Below are 15,887 nucleotides of genomic sequence, written 5' to 3'. Positions count from 1 at the left end.
AGGCTTTAGCCATCTTAAAAACGGCTGGTCCACAATGGGTTAGAAAAACGGCTCGTTTCTTGCTGGGCGTGGCATCTTTGAGGTTGTTGGACTCCAGGAACATTTGAAATCTGTCCATGTATGAGTCCCAATCTTCGCTAGCTGGATCGAATGGTGTGGGTGGTATAGCGCTGCTGGCCATGTCGCCGTCATTGCGCTCTGTCAGCCACGTGCTCCTTCGGCTAGCTCAATTTCAATAGCTTTCATTGCCTCCGTATCCCATCCTGGTCGCCAGTGTTATATCTGGGAGGACGGTTCAAGAACGGAGGCAAGACTCAGATAACAACAACAGCTCTTTATTTGTGACTTCAGATCTGAGCGAACTATCCCAGCCACAGCAGCCCCTTATATAGGGCTGGCTGTGGCTAGGCAGCCAATGAAGGCAATTTGAGTTTGCCGCTCTTGGCAGGGCCAATCGCGGCAGCCCGTTTACTGGCCAATTGCATCAGTCTATGGCGACCAATCACGACCGGCTTTCAGCAGGCCAATCAGATTTGCAGGCTACGAGCCTGCTAGTCCGGAACAATAACTTTTTAAGTACACTGTTTTCTTCACATTGAAGCTATCCATAAACATACTTTTTTTTAAAAAAGTACATTTTGCTTACATATTTTGCCCCCCAAATTGTCTCCTGCTTCCCAAACGTTTTATTTCGGCTTGTTGAAAACTCATTTTTAACGGGAACTGTTGGAGTGAATCGTTATTCCTCATCTTTTACAGAAACTGAACTGAGATGGGTGCACTTCAGTAATATTCTTTTGAAGGATCTCTCTTTCTTCCTTAGGTGGCTGGTCTTATTGTGAGAGAACATAGAGAAGAAAATGCCACAGTTTAAATCATTGCTGGAGCTGCTTCTCGTGAAAGATGTAGATTTTTCAGTTCTGGCTCTTGATCGAAGGAATGATCTATTGCTTCAGGGCCAAGTAGCAGATTTCCTTCCATTCCATGGCACAGCATTGATCCAAACTGCCCCTCCCTGCCGCCATGACAGAAAGAAAAATAGCAGAATCCCAGCCACCAACTTTCCACCCAGCATGTCTACTTTGGCCTGTGGAATCTGAAAACAATGAGATGCCTTGAGTAACTCCCTCCCACTTTTCTCATCTAACCAGCAAAAGATGAAGACCATTAACATTCACCAGCTTTGAGGCAAGGAAAAATAATAATAATAACGGCAAAGATTGGACTTCAGCTCTGATTATTTTTATTAAAAGCATGTGTTGGGTGGAAACGCCACACTGCTGGAAGCATCTGATACTGTTGATCTCTCTAACCTTTACAAAAGCAACTTTTCACCGTTAATAGAAAATGTTTTATTTGACTTCATTTTTAAGATGATCTGTTTTGCAAATGTGGAGGCAAAATAGAGGAATTGTGTAATTGTTTCCATAAAAGTTTAGGAGGTTGCACAACACTGTAGATGGAGATTCCCTCCTCTCCCTTTTCTCTTTTTCCTTCTCTTTTCTCAAGAGAAATACTATTAAAGTTACAGCCAGTTTAATTATGGCTGCCCAGCAGTGAGTATGTGGCTTCTGATTGTGTCCCTAGTACATATGTCAGGCAGGGATGCAGAAACAGGCTAAATGTCTGTCTATTTTACCCTATTCTTTCCACTTTTCTTGAAGGGAAATCTCATCAGCATTTTTAAAGCTTGCTATGTAAGCTTCATGTTTTATCATTAATGGTATGTACTAATATTTTGAACATTTGTATGTGTGTGTTTCTTTGTATATTGTATTTATGGATATGTTGAAATGGAGATTACATTCCTGTCTGATTCTTTTAATGAGCTATATCATGGTTTATTTCTCTGTTTTTGCTCTTAAGTGAAACTGAAATATAAGTAAAAGAGAAAACTGTATAAACTTCTCGGTCAATGTCTTGATAGGCTTCCTGAATGAATAAAGAGGAATGCTTATTATCTGAAGCAATGGTGCCTTTCTTGAGATAAATACTCATAATCTTGGGTACAGTCATGATGATCCTTTCTTTAGAAATAGGCCACGTTCCTTTCAATGAGATCTATTTTCACACATATGATCACTCTATATTCCACAGCTACTGTGTAATAGCTTTAGGTGGTTGTAACAGCTTAAGACATTTTAGTCTCTCAAGGTTTTAGGACCAGTGGCTTTTGGCAAGATGTTTATATTTTGTAATGATTCTCTTATCGTCCCTCTATACCCACAATTGTGAATCTATGAGCAATATACAACTAGGCAAAGAAATAAAAACAGTAAAATAAAGCAACAGTTATTATACACTTTAAGATGAGTGCTTGGGGTAAAAGGAATAAGGGAACAAAAAGGTTTTAATTGCCCTATAAAAACAAGGAGGGAGAGAGCTACAAATCTCTCAAGAGTATGGCAGCCATTACAATGAAATCCCATGAACCTACCCACATGGTGGATGGACTATAAGTAGTATTTTCTATCTGGAGCAATTGGATGGGCAGAGGTGAATGTGGCAAAAGATGATGGTTCCTGGTGCTATGCTCTAGATGACTTAGTCAGGTAATAACCAACACTTTGAATTTGGTCTAGAAGCCTATTTATAGCAATGGCCACCAGTTGTCCCATTAGAAGTCTGGCTGATGCATTCTCAGAAGCAAAAGATGTAGCATTTGAGTGATCTCCAAATGTTGTTTCATATTTGTGTGTTGCCATTGTTCAACCAGTCAGTCATTAAGTCACTCTTTCCATAGATTTTGGTCTAGGAAGAACTGCAGTTGACTCACTAGTCAGAAATGGACAAAGGCCTCCTGGCCATGGCCTTTTTTCTCTTTCTAATCAGAGTCATAAATCTAGGAGGACCCCAACTAATGAAATAACTCCTTTGGAATAACCTGTCTACCTGTTTCTCACTGTGGCCGAGCATATGCTGATGAGAAACTCATAGTGAGAATGACTACTAATTACTGTCAATGGACTATTTACAGATTCCTCTAATTCCCTTTTAAAGGTGTCTAATTTAGCAGCATCACTGTAGCTTTTAGTGCTGAAATTTATTATTGAACTTTGCTCTTCCTCCTTTTTAATCCTCTCCCACTATTCACCTTCATCAGGTAACACTAGGTTTTATTACTATGAGAGAGGGAGGGATAGTTCTTTGTGTTACCATTTACCAAATGTGCATTCTTTTATAAATACCCTTCTATGAATAATAAATTATTTTCTCACTGTTAACCTTTATTCACTGAGGAATTGCCTCAGATTCTTGATAATTTCAGCTGCCTCTTTCTTCACTTGTTCCAGCTCTGCAAAAACATTTGTTTTGAAATGCTCAAAATAGATAGCCTCAGGGTCCAACTCTTTCAATGGAGAGTTTCGGCTGGTGATTGCAGAAGACCTGGAGGCTCAGAAGCAGTTTTTCCTCTAATGGGATCCATGGGAAATGTAGTTTTCAGTCAAAGGGCAGCAGTTTGAAGTTAGCTACGAACCAGAACCTGTGATTGCAGAACAAACTAAGATCAAAAGGCAAGCTAGTGGATGAGATCAAGGAACAAGTAAAAAAACAACAACCCATCACCACCAGAATTAAAAGAAGGAGTCAAGAAAGAAGTCAAAATTCCAAACTAAAGAATAACTGTCATTGTAGGATTATTTCTAAGAAGTAGCCAGCCAGTGTAATATCATCAGTGCAGCAGCTTCAAGTAGCGTTTAACATTTATCTAGCACCAACTGTGTGCTTGTGACCATCTATAGGATCAGCGAGTGTGTTAATGATGAGATGTGAGTGCTTTCTATGCCCCTGCCCTGAATACACATTTAAGCGTGTCATTCCAAGACAGCCTATATCCTGCCAGGATTTTCCCCCCTTAATTAAAGTTACATGAGTTATGAAATTCTTTCCTTTATATTAAGCGCTTATTCCTGTGGAGAAATTTCTATTTGTTTTTATCTCATTTGAGCTTCAAGGTTAATCTTGGTTTAAGATTTTTGCTCACTGTGACGGCAAAGGCATTGTGCTCCATTCTGATCTTTGTAACCATGGATGTGTGTGTGATTCCCTGTGTCGTGCTGTGCCCAAATGCTACTGGCTGGGGGTATCCTCTGCATGCTACTTAGCCCCGTAGGCTTTATGAAGCTCATGTCTTAGTAAAGAGAGGGTTTTTTTTCCCCATTCTTCTCAAAGGAAGATATCAGTTTTTCTGTTCCAAATTAAGAGCAAGAGAGACCACAAATTCACAAGAGGAGACCTTAGACGAATAATGGCTTGAAAGCAAGTCAGAGTTTGGGGTTTGATGGGTTTTTTTTTTTAATTCTATGTTCCTTCAAAGTTACAAATCCATCCAGGCTTATATAAATATTAGGTTGCTAACTACAAATTTGCTGTGCACTGATGCTATGCTCTCAAGCGAATTTCTTTTTTCTTTTCACAGGGTACTTCTCAAACTGAACTTGCATATAGATCAGAAGCTATGATATATCCAATCTTCAGCAGACTCCTGGGGTATAAAGCAAAGATGCTGTGGAAGCCATCCAAGCTGGGCAGAAGCATGAATTTCAGGACATTTCTCAAAACTGTGGTCAACTTTTACAAACCTGGAAACTTTCTTCTGGTTCAGATCAAAATATAAGAGAATTCCTGGCTTCTCTATCATCCTTTTCATCTTTCAAAGTTATCTCTCCACCCACCCCACCCCCACCCGGCCCATCCAACTTGCAGCATTTCTCCTTTCTTTCCATTAGTAGCAATGTGAGAGAAGCAAAATGTTTATTTATTTCCTCCCTCTACTTCATCACTCTGATGTGCCTCCCAATGGGGGTAGAGAGAACCATAGTTTTCTAAGGGGTTCTCGCAGTTGCTGTTTGCATGTGTGGTATGATAACACAGAGGATGAAAGGAAAGCCTTCCTTGCCATCTATTCTATATTCTTTTTTTTACTCCTGTTTTCCTTCCTATCTGCATTTCACCCTTACATTACTGCAGAGTTATAGGACAGGGAAATGGAGTCCTAGCTGATTATAGTTTAGGGCACTGGAGGAACAAGAGAAATGTAGATTAGGAGACGCTAGGAGAAGGTAAGAGAGAATTTAGCTAATTGAAAATGAATTCAAGTCTCCAGGTCAAATGGATTACATCCTATGATGTTGAAAGAACTATTGGAGATGATCACAGAGGCTCCTGGTAATCAGTGAGAAATCCTGGAGGATTACTGAGGTCCCAAAATACTAGAAGAGACTAGACTAGAAGGGAGCAAATGTCATCTTTATCTTCAAAAAGGGGAAGAACAAGGACCTAGGAAATCATAAACTGCCAGCTTGAATCTATAATGGGCATTGGCAAAGTCCTCAAAAAGATGATCAAGCAGCATGTTTGTGAGCACTTGGACAGGCATGCTATAATTCACAAGTCAGGAGATTGTCACAAACAAATTGTGCCAGACTAACTTATCTCTTCCTTTGATAAAGTTACTAGCTTAGCAGATCTTAGATATGTCATAGATACACTTACCTGGGTTTCACAGTGCCTTCAAGAGAAGTTGTCCTTAATAAAATCAGCAAATGTGGGGCAGTTTATACCACTCTTGGCCTCAGTTGTCTAAATGACTACCACCGTGGAATTTTCATTGATTTATTAATTCTATTTAGGAAAGTACCAAGTGGAATTCCACAGGAATCTTTTGTGGGCTATGTGCTGTTCATCATATTTATCTCTTATGAGGGATTTCAGAGAAGACATAGAATAGAATAGAATAGAATAGAATAGAATAGAATAGAATAGAATAGAATAGAATAACAGAGTTGGAAGGGACCTTGGAGATCTTCTAGTCCAACCCCCTGCTTAAGCAGGAAACCCTACATCACTCCGGACAAATAGTTATCCAATCTCTTCTTAAAAACTTCCAGTGTTGGAGCATTTACAACTTCTGAAAATATTTGCAGATGATACAACTCTGGGACAGGTGGCAAATGGAAAAGAGGGGATTCAAAGGGAATTGATCGGTAGATTGAAATGAACAGGATGGAGTTGAGTAGGGAGAAATACAAAGGTAGTCCTCAATATACAACAGTTCATTTAATAACCATTCAAAGTTGCAACTGCACTAAAAAAAGTGACTTATGACCATTTTCACACTGCGACTATTGCAGTATTCCCATGTGATCAAATTCAGATGCCTGGCAACAGGTTCATATTTATGACAGTTGCATGTCCTGGGGTCATTTTGGGCTCAATTGTGGTCGTAAGTCGAGGACTCCTTGTAATGCATCTGGAAGGAAAAATTTAAGTATAAAATGGGGGAGACCTGGCTTGAAAGTAAAAGTTAAAATGTTAAAGGAATCTGGTTGTTCAGACATTAAATATAAGCTGGCAGCAGGATACATCTGATAAAAAGGCAAATGAATGAGCATAAAATCCAGATTACAAGAAGCAACGGTGCCTTTGTCAGATCTCATTTGGAATATTGTGCAGTATTCTCTTCTAGGCAACACTACGGTATTCAAAAGGACAATGGCAAATTGGAGTAAATTTAGAGAATAGCTGTTAAGATGGTGAAGGGTCTGGAAAGCAAGCTCTGTGTCCAATAATGTGAATATGTTTAGCCTAAAGAAAAGACAACGAATGGAAGATTTGTTAGAAGATTTATCATGGAGAGGATGCAGTGGGTTTATTCTCTATTGCCCCGGAACCAGCAGATTAAAATTACAAGGAAAGAGATTCAAGCTGGATAAACTTATTAATTGTACAAATGCTCAATTATTGGAAAAGGCTGCTACATGGTACAGTAATTGTTCTTCATTAGAAATCTTCCAAGTCCAAATGATCATCTGTCAGATAAGTTATGTTGGATCCTGGAGCAAGAGATTGGACTGAGGCCCCTTCCATCTATGTAATTCTGTGAAATACACAGGACAGTTTCTAAAGTCTGGTGGATATAAGGCTGCAAGGATAAGTAGTGTCTGCAGAGTCATTTCTTCAGGCTCTCTTGGTTTAGCATGGAAACATTCTTCATATTTATCTGTTTTTTCCTATTTCACTCCCCTCACTAGAGGAATCCTCAAGGATTTACCCATCTCTTAAAATAAGGAACTGCATGTAATCTTGTGGTCTTTCTGATCTGTTTTCACCAGCAAGAAGCCAAAGTTTAGACCTGGAATGCTGTCTTTAAGAAGTGAAATACGGGATTATCTTCTGATATATATTGTCCACAATTAGTGTAATGGGATCGGTAGCTTCTACATAGAGGAAATAGGGAGGGAAATAGACAGATCTACAAGCTCAGACCCTTTTGTCATTATCTCATCATCATTCTCTTGTATATCAAGTGAGTTTCAAGAGTAGCGTTTATCCAGGGAGGGTATCCACACAATTTAGATCCTGAATTGTCAGAATCCTGAATCAAGAACAAATGATGTGGATGAAGAGCACTCTCACCAGTTTTTTAAAAAAATGAAAATCAATTTTAAAAATAGTTCCGCTCAAAGTCTCATTTTGGGTTTAACATCTCTTCCACATCTAGCTTAGCAGTGTAGCTGTGACCTCCAAGTTCTGATTGCATTACTTATCTTCTATTTTTTTCTGGGGAACAAAGCATCCTTAAAGAGGTAATACTCTAATGAGGGTTATCCTAATGGGAGACAAGGTTGCTAAGGCCACCCCAGATTAAACCCTACATCAAAGAGAAAAGGAGAAATATTCTTTTTCGCCTTTACAATGAGAATGAAATTCAATTTTTCTATCTTATAATGCCATTTTAACTATTGAAAATGTTGTTGTACACCAAAGGATGTAATATGGATCCTTTCTTTTCCTACTTGATCTTTTGTGTTTGATCATAAATGTTTATTGTGAAAAAATGTCTTATACCTCCAAGCAACTCACTGTTTGCTACTCATTAGCAATTTATAAATGATATTTTCTCCCTGGTGACATATCTTTTGATATGATTCTCTAATAATAATATCCACCAATATTAAAATAAGAACATCCCCATGTATTGTGATTATATTCAACTACATTTCCTCATGAAAATTAAATTTTAGCACACCAACTGATATTGTATGCATATATTTGTCTACCATCATTATAAATCTCCTAAGGGTCTCTATAAAATGATAGTTTTTGCCACTTTGTGGTAATTCTACCTAATGTGCCAAAGCAAGAAACTAATTACATGCTGACTTTTCAGTAACTTTGCTCTTTCGTATATCATAGTACAGAGTTTCTATAGGTAATCATATAATTATGATATACTAAGTAAGGGAAATTAGCCATCAACTTCTTTTATTTAAATTGCATTAGGTGGCTTTATAGGGGGAAAAACCCTTCATTTCATTATAGTATATTAATCATTTTTCCAGCGTTTGTTATTTAGAATTATGAACTATATAAGTTGAGAATATAGTTTCAGACTAAAATCTAATTATATGCTCTAATGTTTATAACAAATGTCTCAGTTTAACACAAGGAGTTTCATTAGAGGAAACTATGTGAGGAATTCTTCCAAAAATATGCTTAAGTAAAACTAAGGATAAATGATAGTGTTGTTAGGAAATTACATAGTTTTCTCTTGGGGAAATGCTGAGTCTATAGAAAAAAAAGTTACTTCATTTGTATTTTCCCAGTGAATCAGTTAGATATTTCCTGTATACAGACAAAAGCTGAAAACAATTGGTGCTTTCAGCTGAAATCTATTAGTGTATAGCAAATGTTACTAAATTTCCTCTTTGAAAAATGAAATTTTGACCTCTTGCATTCAAAGACACTAACAGAAAACATTTGTCCTGTGTAGGTATATGTTGTCTAAAACTTGGTTTAAAGGAACAAATCTTGCACTGCTTGCCCTCCTGTACCAAACATACTTGAATTGATCAGAGGCCAATAAGCCCAATAATTATTCACCCACCTCTCACACAACACACACAAACACAAATCCCTGAAAGGAATTTTACCTTGTAGATGAATTGTAGTTCAAAATTTCTGGGTCTGGACAATGATATTTGCAGTGCAATGCATGCCCAGTTTTCCTAGAAGTAGGTACAAAAACTTTATACTGTGCTGTTGTGTGAATTGGTTTTCTAGCACAGGGCAGGCTTTTTTATCTTTTGGAACATGGCTGACCTATATGCTTCTCCATAGATCGTTGCAGGGCAGAAGAAGTCAAAAGATCAGTATTTCAGTTATCTTTTAGGAGCACACCAGAGGTGGCATTCAGCAGGTTCGGACCAGTTCTGGAAAACCGGTAGTGGAAATTTTGAGTAGTTTGGAGAATCAGCAAACGTCACCTCTGACTGGAGATTTTACAGTATCCTTCCCCTGCCACATCCACCAAGCCACAACCACAGAACCGGTAGTAAACATTTTTGAATCCCACCACTGAAGCACACATTTAATGGCTTCAACTCTGGGTCTGCTGCTCCACACCTTTTTCCTTTCCACTCACTTCCCTTAGTGAACAAAAGAAGGTGTGTATGTGTTGATCTCTCCATTCAGGGCTTGGTGAGACATGTTGATAGAGATGAGCAAATGTGAAAGCTCTGTAGTGGTGGTGAGAAAATAACAATGCCTCAAGAGGAAGTTACATTGGCAAAAATCTGCCTGAATCCTTGTGACCTTAACATAAAAAGCGCTTTTGCCTCTTCCTAAAGATTTTAAGAATAATCTGGAGTGCAAACTGAAGTCTACCTAGGCAATTGAGACTTTATGCCTCTTCGGGTTGCATGCTTGGATGGGGTAAATAGGATGTGAGGCCTGGCTTTTGGGTTAATAGCTGAATGCTGTTGATAAGGGGAAGTGGGGGAAAGGCCCCTTTCTCTACTTTTTCCTACTTTGCAGCTTTTCACAAATCAGTTCTTTGTATGCATTGCACTAGAGGAATATAATCGTCATCCTTCAGTCTTACTGCCATTTATTTCCTTTTGAATGACTCAGGGCTATGTAAAGGAAACATCGTGTTGTTTGTGAAAAAAGGGTTTTACCTTTACCTCATCCCATATGTGCACCTTTGTTTGCCTAATAATATTGAAAGCCACAGAAAATCTGAGCCACACATTCACTTTAAAGCTGAACAAACAAAAAATTGTTTTGACTTATCATCAATCATGTCATGTGATCACAAGGCATATTGTGTGCAAATAGCGTTTGTTTTATCTGGAGTTTCAACCTTTAAAAAATTCAAAACAGTAAAGTTGTTTATTTGACCTGGGGCTTGACCCTCCAACTTTAGCATTGCATTCTGACAAAGTGGTAGAAAGAAAACACATTTTGCTTTTTAACTTCTGTGGTATGAAGGAAGCCTAGTTTCCCGGGAGACACTTGACATATTCCTTACATTTGTAATTTAACAATAGGAACTTTTATTTCATATTTTGTTTTTACAGAGGCAAAAGGAAGAAAGTGTGTTTACTCGGCAAAGTGCATGGCAGTAACTTTCTCATTATGAGAAACTGCAGACACAATATGTGCATTTAGCTCTGGGAATTGCATCATTTAAGGGGCCCTGTGGTTAGACAGATGAAGCCAGACAGACAATAAGAAAAAAAACAGTTGGAAAGCCATGCACATAAAATGTTTGCACAGATCCTATTAACAAATCGCCTGCTTTTGTGAATATACTTTTCATGCAGAGACTTGAACTTTTCTATGGAGGGTTTAGGTGGCTGTGTTTTTCCAGGGGTGTAGTTTTTCCCTTTTAAATTAATATCACCAGTCCTTTTTTTGCAATAACTTCAAGTATAAAAACACATGAGACAAACAGTTTCTGGACTCCAGTTTCCAAAGAGAAAGGATTTAACAGAAAGAATTTAAGAAGAGATTGGACAACCATTTGTCTGAAATGGTGCAGGGGGTTTCAACTCTCTTATTTTGTTATTCTGTTTTTTGCCAGTTAATGTAGAGAGCTGATAAGGATGGCATCACCAAACAACTATTGTTCCTACTCAATGGTGCGTTTCAAACATTTTTACCACCAGTTCGGTGGGCGTAGCTTGGTGGGCATGCTTTGTGGTGTGCACACACTTTCCACATGCACGCATACCAAATGCGCATTTTGCGCAGGTGCAGAGGCTTTCCAACTCGCCTCCTGCAATCCTGCACTCTCCCTGTCACTTCAGCAGCTGACGCGCAGCAATCTGCTGTGCCGTGCAAAGCAGCTGCGCTTCAAAAGCAGGGAATAAAGGTGACTATAAGAGCCAGGGAGGGCAGGCCCAACAGCAGAGCATTGGAGACAACTGGTTCTGTCACTGTTGCTCATCGCCGCTACCAGCTCGGGAGAACCGGGCTGAACCAGTAGAATAAAGCCACTATCCCTACTTTTTGCTAGTTAATGTAGGGTAGGGGTGTTATATCATATCATTGTCATGTCATGTATTGGGATTTCCCCCCCCTTCCCTAAACCAGGTGTGGGTGCGGCCAGCACATGATGCACATGATCAGCGGGCCATGAGTTTGACACCCCTGATGTAGGGAGTTGACAAAGCTGGTTGCAACAAACTGTAAGAACACTGTCTCTTTCTTTGCACAAAAAAGGGCGTCTTCTTGCTTTTAATACTAGCAATCTAGCAATACCATCCATGGAACACCTTTTATGTATCCATTTCCAATTCTATATAGGGGCAATTCATCAAATGGATTTAATGCATTTTATTGCTTTCAGTATTTTTTTTTTCTGGGTGAAAAAAGGGGCTTTTAGTAATATTTAATACATTCAATAACTTTGTAATCTGCCCAGAGCAATTTGGGTTACAAATAAATTAGAAATAATTTATGTGCAGATGGGAGAATTTGGTAAGCTATTTATTTACTTATTTAAATGTTATTTGTATATTGTACTTGTGTATTAAATATATATCCAGTTCTTTGTGAGAGGTCACAGCAATGGAGAAATTCTTTGCCATTCTGTTTTAATTCTCATAAAACAATATACAGTGTACAGTAAAAGTAGATTACCAGAATATGCTGGAACCTTAGTAGGTCATTGAATGAGAATATAAAATAAGAAACTATTTTTGTTGCAGTTTTTCCCCAATAATGTCAGGCATAATGCTGGTTGAGTGACATGCCTGTTCTCCTTTCTAAAGATTGGCATTTTTTTTTAAAAAAAGGAGGAACATCTTAATCAATTTTTGGAAGGATCATGTGATATTCTCCCCCTCACCACTTGAATATGAAATAACAGATTTTATTTTATCTATTTTCAAAGGGATTGTATTTACCCAACAGCAGCTGTTTTATGCTTACTATCTGGATTGTAGCCACATCCCAAGACTGCCCCAGCTGTCAGGTAGAAGAACAGAGATACCCTCCTGAAATGCTGTGAATGTCATGCATACTTGGAATTTGGGACTCTCTAACAGTCCAAACGGCAAAAATTAAACATCCCATTCATCAATAGTGAATTTCTAGTCCATTGGAAAGTTCCTAAATCTTCAAATAATTTTAGGACCCAGCATTGCTATACATTCCGAGTAAGGTAGAACAAATGGATTATAGGCAAGGATTCTAAAAAATATATTCTGCTCTGTATTCCATTGTATAGTTTGTGTTTGAAATAACATTTCTTGCCCTCATTTTATTCATTGATTTGTTGTTTATATTACCTATGACTTAAAAAGGCAGTTTACAATCAATAAAAGTGGCACTATTATGAGATAGGCAGCTATATAAATCAAATCAAATTGATAAACAAATGCCCCTAGATGTAAATAGTAAACATAACAAAAATATCTGGGAGAGTTGTTTGCAGGGGACTTCCACATGAACAAGTCTAAAATTAAGAATGTCTTTTGGATGAAACTCTTCAAAAGGATAGAATTCGTGTTTTTTTAAAAAATCAGAAATAGTTATCTCAAATGTTGAATATTTGGCTGATAATTTGAGGGATAAGTTAGTAATTGGAATCAGCAAGAAGAAAGCCCTATTGGCTAGGACACTTTTGATGTCCTTTCTATATACTGGATTACATTCCAGATTTCTAGGATTATTAAGAACATTATTTTTGGAACTATGGGATAGGTTGTGGAATGCACAATAAACAAACAGAAACCCTATCATTATATGGACACCTGGTACACAGATCCTAGAAGAAGACACAACATAAATAGTAGAGGCCTATTTGTTGAAAGATAGACTGTTAACTTACATCTGGACAAACTCATGGGAACAAGCAAGAGTGTTCTGTTTATGGAGGTCCCCTGTATGTTGAACTTTCTGCTCCAATACAAGCTGTTAAGTTATGTCTCAATGTTCTGCTGGAAATTGAAGAATGTCTATGAAAACATTTGATTTTTGCTTCTTAATTCAGCTTCCTTTTTAAGTGTGGGTTTGTTGCTGAAATGTTTGTTGTTATTATCCTTCTTTTAGTCTTGTGATCTTGGTCAAGTGATGGATCCTGTTTATTCCCTGTTTTTTGTTTATTCATTTGTGAGATTCTTTTTTGCAGAACAAAAATAAATATGAGCATAAACATAGGTCACTTGCAGACCTAAAGATCAGCTGCTACTGATTTGTTCCCATATTTGTTAAAAGATGTAATATGTGTGTTGAGTGAACATTCTCACTGGCTATTCACCATTGTCTTCACATGTAGCTCCTTCCTGCTGCAGCCAAGACCTGAACACAAATGGGACAAGCTAACTACATTAACCTTTTGGCCAGGAAAATGGCTGGCTTTAGGAAAAGATTCACAGGGAAGAGATGCCAACCATGTCCTTGTGACTAAAGTGAACAATACAAAGCTATCAAATGTGCAAATCGAAGATTTTGGTAACAGAAACCATGGGGAACTGGAAATGACATGTAGAGGCAACCACACACATAAACTAAATGTGTCCACACTCCAAATTAAGAATAATTTTAGTCCTCAAACCTTTAATGTTTTTTTGTCACTCTTTTGAGGCTTTTCTCTGAAGATGTCAATATTAAGAAAACTATGGTCCTTAGAAGCTCACACCACTATTATGAAACTTTACATAATATATGTATTTTCATTTTTTATTGCAGAATTGTTCATTTAGTACGTCATGTCACTTAATAACAAGGACCCAATGATCCATATTGTCTGTCTGCTGTCTGCCCATCCATCCATCCATCCATCCTCTATCTATCTATCTATCTATCTATCTATCTATCTACCTATCATCTCTCTCTCTCTCTCTCTCTCTTTTTCTATCTATTCATTACCATGTCTATCAATCGATCAATCATCGTGTGGCCTTCTTATTAAGAGATTTCTTTTAGCTCTGTTAATATATTAATCCATCAATAGTGGAGTTTTTAAGCCATGGCCTTTGTGAAAATACATTTGATGGAAAATAACAAAAATAAAATTGCAATCCTTAAAAATTGCAATCCTTAAAAATTAATAGTTCTTCCTCTCAGATAATTTCCCTTTCCCTCCCCTCCCCTTCCCATCCTATCCCATCCCATCCCATCCCAAAATCAGTTGTTTTGCTATTCAGTCACTAGAGTGAGTGTTAATTTGAAGCAGATGACTGTTTCCTTCATCTTGCCTTTTTAGCAATTTGGTTATGTAGCTAATTGTATTCGGAGAAATAATTCTAATAAAGCCATGTCCTTTAATGCCAACTATTGGTTTCCATTTTGATTCAGACAGTTGATTCAGTGTAAGCTCTTGGACATACATCTCAGAAAGACCACTGAGAATTTACATACACATGTAAACATACCCATAACATATGGGTACAAAAAAAAAATCTCGCTCCAATGAAGTATCTTATTGACTGAATTATTTATGCTTTATTTATAAAGTAGGTCTTTAAGGAAGTAAGCATGCAGTTGCTTTTGTAATAGTGTATCCATTTCTTAGAATAAAAGAAGACTCAAAATGATACCTCTTCCCCAAGGCGCTTATCTACAAAGCAGCCCAGAAACTCATGAATGAATTAATTATGTGCCAGCCCCATAAGCCAAAACAAGAACATCAATACATTTGCCTTTGGAATTCAAAGAGGAGTAAGACAGAACCTTTGGAATATTCTGGTCTGTACACCTGCACTGTAGAAAGACCAAATTTGGCATAGTGGTGAAGGCACCAGGCTAGAAACAAAGAAACTCTGAGTTCTGGTCCTGCCTTAGGCATGAAAGCCAACCAGGTCACTTTGAGCCAGTCACTTTCTTCAGTCCAACTAACCTCACAGGTTTGCTCTTGTAAGAAAAATAGAAGGCTGAAGTAGCATTATAATGTGTTCACCACCTTGAGTTATTTATAAAAATAATAAAGGCTGGATTTAAAAAAAAATCAAAATAATAAAAGAAAGGGCACATAGGAAGATGGAAACAGCTGCTTGAAAAACATAGAAACATATATTGCTAAGGGGGTTTCCCCCTCTCCTTTCTTCTCTCAACATCTTTAGCAAAAGTAATGCTTTCTAATGAACACGAGACTCAAGTTGGGTACTTGTAGCTCTCTCTAGTAAAACTCTTGTTGTCATGATCTTTACCTGGCCAAAATGATGCATCATGGGGCAATAATTTTTGAATCAAGGTATTTCAAATGGGCTAACTTACAGAAGGCACCCAAAATCTGCCATCCATAACTGAGAGAATGAAATTTGGGGAAGTTGTGGCTGATCAATGTTAATGGCTGCTGCTTTTTTTCACTTGCCTGCTAGGAAGGGAAGAGAAGGGAGATTTTTGATACTTCCTGCCAGATTCCTTCAGTGGGAAGTGTGATTGCAAAACCTTTGCCTTCTCCAGGTTGCACCTGCATGTTGTTTGAGAGGAGCTACGCCCCTCCCCATCATCTTCTGTAATGAGAAACCTGTCCAATATGGTAGGTGAGAGAGACTGTCAGCCTTTAAGATTCTTTTCCTTTGCTTCGCATTTTTTGGCTGTCATAAGTAATGGGGGAGAGGGTGAAATAGTTATGGGAAGCAAGCTGGAGG

At 38.0% G+C, this 15,887-nt stretch overlaps 1 long non-coding RNA gene across 2 annotated transcripts in view; it reads right to left on the bottom strand.

Moving 5' to 3' along the window:
• The window catches only part of LOC148126820 (uncharacterized), a 127,464-nt gene extending 114,204 nt beyond the window's left edge, over positions 1-13,260 (bottom strand). For both annotated transcript variants that reach the window (XR_015741397.1, XR_015741398.1), the window contains exon 1: positions 13,124-13,260. This is a non-coding gene — a long non-coding RNA (uncharacterized LOC148126820). The remainder of the gene's footprint in view (positions 1-13,123) is intronic.
• Positions 13,261-15,887: the final 2,627 nt, after the last annotated feature.

This window comes from Pseudonaja textilis, chromosome 2 (assembly GCF_049901715.1).
Source record: "Pseudonaja textilis isolate UNSWEBS1 chromosome 2, rPseTex1.2, whole genome shotgun sequence".
Taxonomy (NCBI): Eukaryota; Metazoa; Chordata; class Lepidosauria; order Squamata; family Elapidae; genus Pseudonaja; species Pseudonaja textilis.
This window is presented reverse-complemented; position numbering and strand designations above follow the sequence as displayed.